The sequence below is a fragment of the Monodelphis domestica genome, chromosome 2, assembly GCF_027887165.1.
Source record: "Monodelphis domestica isolate mMonDom1 chromosome 2, mMonDom1.pri, whole genome shotgun sequence".
In the NCBI taxonomy this organism is placed as follows: Eukaryota; Metazoa; Chordata; class Mammalia; order Didelphimorphia; family Didelphidae; genus Monodelphis; species Monodelphis domestica.
In genome coordinates this window covers 379,402,751-379,409,658 of record NC_077228.1, presented here as the reverse complement: position 1 = coordinate 379,409,658, position 6,908 = coordinate 379,402,751, and positions in this window count along the sequence as shown.

Genomic DNA, 6,908 nt, shown 5'->3' with positions numbered 1-6,908 from the left:
TGGATCAGTTCACAACTCCACCAACAATGAATTAATGTCCCTACTTTGCCACATCCCCTCCAGCATTCATTACTTTCCTTTGCTGTTATGTTAGCCAATCTGCTAGGTGTGAGGTGATACCTCAGAGTTGTTTTGATTTGCATCTCTCTGATTATAAGAGATGTAGAGCACTTTTGCATGTGCTTATTAATAGTTTTGATTTCTTTGGCTGAGAACTGCCTGTTCATGTCCCTTGCCCATTTATCAATTGGAGAATGGCTTGATTTTTTGTACAATTGATTTAGCTCTTTGTAAATTTGAGTAACTAAACCTTTGTCCAAGGTTTTTATGAAGATTGCTTCTGAATTTGTTGATTTCCTTCTGATTTTAGTTACATTGGTTTTGTTTGAACAAAAACTTTTTAATTTGATGTAGTCCAAATTATTTATTTTGCATTTTGTGACTCCTTAGTCTTGCTTGGTTTTAAAATCTTTCCCTTCCTAAAGGTCTGACATATATACTATTCTGTGTTCACCTAATTTTCTTATAGTTTCCTTCATTATGTTCAGGTCATTCACCCATTTTGAATTTATCTTGGTGTAGGGTGTAAAGTGTTGATCTAAACCTAATCTTTCCCACACTGTCCTCCAATTTTCCAAGCAGTTTTTATGAAATAGTGTGTTTTTATCCCAATAGCTGGGTTCCTTGGTTTTTTCGTGTGCACTCCTGCTGAGGTCACTTACCCTGAGTCTATTCCACTGATCCTCCTTTCTGTCTCTTAGCCAGTACCAAATTGTTTTGATGACCTCTGCTTTATAATATAGTCTGAGATCTGGGACTGCAAAACCTCCTTCCTTTGTATTTTTTTTTTCATTGTTTCCCTGGATATCCTTGATCTTTTGTTCTTCCAAATGAACTTTGTTATAGTTTTTTCTAAATCAGTAAAAAAAATTTTTGGAAGTTCCATGGGTATGGCACTAAACAGATAGATGAGTTTGGGTAGGATGGTCATTTTTAGTATATTGGCTCATCCTACCCATGAGCAGTTAATGTTCTTCCAATTGTTCAAGTCTAGTTTTAGTTGCGTGGAGAGTGTTTTGTAGTTGTGTTCATATAGATCCTGTGTTTGTCTCAGGAGATAGATTCCTAAGTATTTTATTTTGTCTAAGGTAATTTTGAATGGGATTTCTCTTTCTAGTTCTTGCTGCTGAGCTGTGTTGGAATTATATAGAAATGCTGATGACTTATGTGGGGTTTTTTTGTATCCTGCAACTTTGCTAAAGTTGTTGATTATTTCGATTAGCTTTTTGGTTGAATCACTAGGATTCTTTAAGTAGACCATCATGTCATCTGCAAAGAGCGATAATTTGGTCTCCTCCTTGCCTATTTTAATGCCTTCAATTTCTTTTTCTTCTCTAATTGCTACTGCTAGTGTTTCTAGTACAATGTCAAATAATAGAGGTGATAATGGGAATCTTTGTTTCAGTCCTGATCTTATTGAGAATGTATCTAGTTTATCCCCATTGCAGATGATATTAGCTGATGGTTTTAGATATATACTATTTATTATTTTTAGGAAAGACCCTTCTATTCCTATGCTTTCTAGTGTTTTTAATATGAATAGGTGTTGTATTTTATCAAAGGCTTTTTCTGCATCTATTGAAAAAATGATGTGATTTTTGTTGGTATGCTTATTGATGTGGTCAATTATGTGGATGGTTTTCCTAATATTGAACCAGCCCTGCATCCTTGCTATAAATCCTATTTGATCATGGTTAATGACTCTTCTGATCACTTGCTGGAGTCTTTTTGCTAGTATCCTATTTAAGATTTTTGCATCTATATTCATTAGGGGGATTGGTCTATAATTTTCTTTCTCTGTTTTTGGCCTGCCTGTCTTTGGAATCAGAACCATGTTTGTGTCATAAAAGGAATTTGGTAGAACTCCCTCTTTGCTTATTATGTCAAATAGTTTGTATAGTATTGGGGTTACCTGTTCTTTGAATGTTTGATAGAATTCACTGGTGAATCCATCAGGCCCTGGGGAATTTTTCTTAGGAAGTTCTTTGATGGCCTGTTGGATTTCTTTTTCTGATATGGGATTATTTAAGAAATCTATTTCTTCTTCTGTTTGTCTAGGCAATTTATATTTTTGTAAATATTCATCCATATCACCTAGGTTGGCATATTTATTGCCATATAGTTGGGCAAATTAGTTTTTAATGATTGCCTTAACTTCCTCTTCATTGAAGGTGAGGTCCCCCTTTTCATTCTTGATGCTGTTAATTTGCCTTTCTTCTTTCCTTTTTTATTTTGTCTGTTTTTTCAAAGTACCAGCTTCTAGTCTTGTTTATTAGTGCAATAGTTCTATCACTTTTGATTTTATTAATTTCTCCCTTAATTTTTAGGATTTCTAGTTTGGTTTTCTTCTGGGGGTTTTTAATTTGTTCGTTTTCAGGTTTTTTGATTTGGATTTCCAATTCATTGATCTCTGCTCTTCCTAATTTGTTAATATATGCACTCATGTATATGAATTTTCCTCTAAGTACTGCTTTGGCTGCATCCCACAAGGTTTGAAAGGATGTCTCACCATTGTCAATTTCCTCAACTACATTATTAATTTTTTCTATGATTACTTCTCTAACTAACCAATTTTGGAGTATCATATTATTTAATTTCAAATTAATTTTTGATTTGGCTCTCCATTTATCCTTACTGATCAGTGTTTTTATTGCCTTATGATCTGAAAAGGTTGCATTTATTATTTCTGCTTTTCTGCATTTGATTGCCATGTTTCTGTGACCTATTGTACAATTTTTTTTTTGTGAATGTGCCATGTGGGGCTGAGAAAAAGGAGAATTCCTTTTTGTCACTATTTATTTTTCTCCATATGTCTATGAACTCTAATTTTTCTAAGATTTCATTCACCTCTTTTACCTCTTTCTTATTTATTTTTTGGTTTGATTTATCTAAATTTGATAGTTGTTGGTTCAAGTCTCCCACTAATATGGTTTTACTATCTATTTCTTCCTTCAATTCTCCTAGTTTCTCCATTAAAAATTTGGATGCTATACCATTTGGTGCATACATGTTGATTAGTGATATTTCCTCATTATCTAAAGTCCCTTTTAACAGAATATATTTACCTTCCCTATCCCTTTTGATCAGGTCTATTTTTGCTTTGGCTTTGTCAGATATCATGATTGCAACTCCTGCTTTCTTTCTATCAGTTGAGGCCCAAAAGGTCTTACTCCATCCTTTAATTCTAACCTTGTGAATATCAAGCCGCTTCATATGTGTCTCTTGAAGACAACATATGGTAGGGTTTTGGGTTCTAATCCAATCTGCTATTTGTCTACGTTTTATGGGTGAGTTCATCCCATTCACATTCAAAGTTATGATTGTTATTTGTGCATTCACTTGCATTTTGATATCTTCCCCTAGTTCTGACCTTTCTTCTTTAGCTTTCTCCTTTTGAACCAGTGATTTACTTTAGGTCAGTCCCCCTAATGAGATATAGGACTTGCTAAAAAATGAATTACTATAAAAAAGAATACATGATTTAGAAATAAAGGGTGATACCATAAACAAACTAGGGGAACACAAAAGTTTTCTTGTCAGACATTTGAAATAGGGAAGAATTTATAACCAAACAGGATATAGAAATATAAAATGAGACTTTAGAGATCATTACATAAAAATTGTGAGATATTATCAGATATAAAATGAGTATCATTGACTTCCTCAAATTTAACATTTTTGCACAAACAAACCAAATGCAACCAAGATTAAAGGGAAAAATGGGGAAAGTTTATAGAAAATATTTCTGAGAAATGCTTCATTTCTCAAATATATAGAGAACTGAGTCAAATTTATAAGAATAATAGGCATCCCCCAAATGATAAATCATCAAATGATATGGACATGCAGTTCTCATATGAAGAAATTAAAACTATCTTTACTTATATGAAAATAGTCCAAATAACTATTAATTAGAGAAATGCAAATTAAAAGAATTCTCAGGTTCCATCTCATACCTATCAGAGTGACCAATATGGCAAAAAAAGAAAATGATAAATGTTGAAAGGGATGTGTTAAAACTGGGACACCAATGCATTGTTGGTAGAATTGTGAACTGATTCAGTCATTCTGTACAGCAATTTGGAACCTTGACCAATGGGCCACACAATTACATACCCCTTGACTCAGTTATACAATTATTAGGTCTGTATCCCAAAGAGATCAAAGGTAGGGAGAAATGAACCACTTGTACAAAAATATTTATAGCAGCTCTTTTTTGTGGCTGCAAAGAATTAGAAACTAAAGGGATGTCTATCAATTGGAGAATGACTCTAGAAGTATGGTATATGATTGTAATGGAGTACTACTGTACCAGACAGAATGATGAACAGGATGATCACAAAAAAAAAAATACATGGAAAAAGCTATATGAAGTATGCCAAAAAGAACCAGAGGGATGTTGTACACAATAAGCCATAAAGTGTGATGATCAACTGTGAACTTCCTAATTATTATCACCAATGCAAGGATTCAAGATATCTCCAAGGGCTCATGCTGTAAAAGATTTTCCATTGCACAAGGAAGAATTCTTCACTTTATTACCTTCATGAATTTTTCTTTAGTATAAATGCTTTGTGTTTTCTTTCACATCATATTACCTTTCATCTTGGAGGGGGGAGGAGTAGGAGGAATGAAGAGAACATCCATCACAAAATGTCAGAAAATTATTAAAAATGTATCTACATGTAAAAATGTAAAAAAAAAAGGAAAAAAAATTCATGGAATACAGCATAGTGTAAGGTAAAAGGGGGGGGTCAATTATAAAAAGGTTGGACTGGATTATTTTAAAATAGGGTAGACAAGAATTTAATTAATCCCAAAGAAATTTATTTACAATTTATCTACAAAATATAGAATGAGTGAAGTTAGAAAATCAGAGAGGATAGGGTAAACTATTTAGTTTAAGCACTAAGTATTTTGCTCAGACCCCTGGCTCAAAAACAGGCAGGGGTGTTTAGTCCTTAACCAGAGAGGCCTTGGCCCTTGTGACTGAGGACCTGGGGATACATGAAGCCTGTATCAAGAGGATAGACCTCTCCTGAGGATAGTCTCTTCAGAACATCCATGAAAGGAGTCAGCCTTTTTCACTTACCCCATGTCAGTCCAAAAGGGAGAGATTTAAGAACAGTCTCACCAGGAAAGGTCTCGGGTCCAGTCAGCAGATTCTTCATCAGCCTCCACCTCAAACTTGGAACTCCAGAAGAAGTCAGAAGTTCTCTTTGAAGATCTTAGATGAAGATCTCACAAATCTCAAACAATTCTCCCAAGAAATCTCCCCACAGGAAGTTGTAACTCCCTTTAAATGCACTTTCTTTTGTGTCACTTCTTGTGCCCTCCTCCACTTTTTACATGGATAAATCATAATCTAACGCTTTGTTTAGGACTGCCCAGGCAGCAGTCAGGTGATTCTGATTTGTCACCCACTATTGCACATGTGGTTCACATACTTCCTCCACTCAAGTGTGAATGGGGTGTTTATACCTTTGGTGATTAAATCTAAAAATGCGCAGAGGGGTTAATTTCATTTTCACAATCAGGGGAAAGTTTTAATTTAATCTTCACGATAGGTAGGAAAAAAGGACCCATTTTTATAGTTTTATAATATTATTGGGATTTAAGCTCATCTTTAAACTCACTAAATGGATCCCAGGTATAACTCCAATATATTGTCATCATCACTATTACTTGGGTAGAGGATCATAGTGATAACTACAACCTGAGGTTGTTCTCATTGTTCAAATGTTTGGGTAGTAGACTCAATGTCCACTTGTCCTTTCATCTGAATGCATAATAACAATTTTTAAAGTTTTGGCAACCATTACTTTAATGTACAAAACTCTAGCATTTTGGAACTTCAGTTGTAACTCACATAAGAAAAAAAGAAACAATGATTAAGAACTTCCATCTATAATCAATGGTCCTTGTGAAAAACAATTCCACAGGCTGAATAATTTTTATTTTCAAAGCACATTCCTTTAATTGATATCCTTATTCTCTACAGAAAAAATGATTTTTTTCTTTCTCTATTACTGTTAAAGGTTCTTAGAATTTGATGGCATTTTTCTCCCTGGAAAGAGTTTATTGTGAAAAGAAATCAAACACTAATTCATGGAATGATATGATGTAGGCTATATTATGACAAAATTTCCCTATTTATTACTCTAGATTTAGTAGCATCTGGGACCCTTTTTAATCTACTCACCACAGTTGGAAATTCCTTACCCCATAATTCAATGTATGTCAAGGAAATATAAATTCAGAAGTGTAATAATTAATATATGAATTCTATTCAAGGTAAAATTATAAAATAAAATAGTCAGTGAGTATTCCTTTGAAAGTTCCAAACAAGGGCACACCCATTTTTATGGAAAAGATGAGAAAACATAATTCTCTGAAATAGAAGTACATTAGAATAAAAATAAAATAATGACACTAACCTGCTATCAAAATGATCCAACCAGAGAGAAAGGTATTAGTTTAAAATGCAAAATAAAAAGTATTCTTTGACATATTCATGGCTGTCCTGAGACAATGTTGTAAAGGCATATATTTTAGGTAAATGATAAGGAATATAAAAATGGACAGTAATATTTTTTTTGGTATTTATATAGTGCTGATCCATGAATTCCGTTTATCATAAAAGAATTCTCTGAATGATTATAAAAAATGTAATTGATTCACATTGGAAGAGGGTTAAAACATAGGCTAAATAAGATTTATTCAAAATAATTTATCTACTTTTTCTCATTTTCATATTTTTACAGAACTTTATTTTTTATTTTTATATTAAACTATTTCCATGTTTACATGATTCATTTCCCCTCCCTTTTTTACTCCCCTGACCCAGA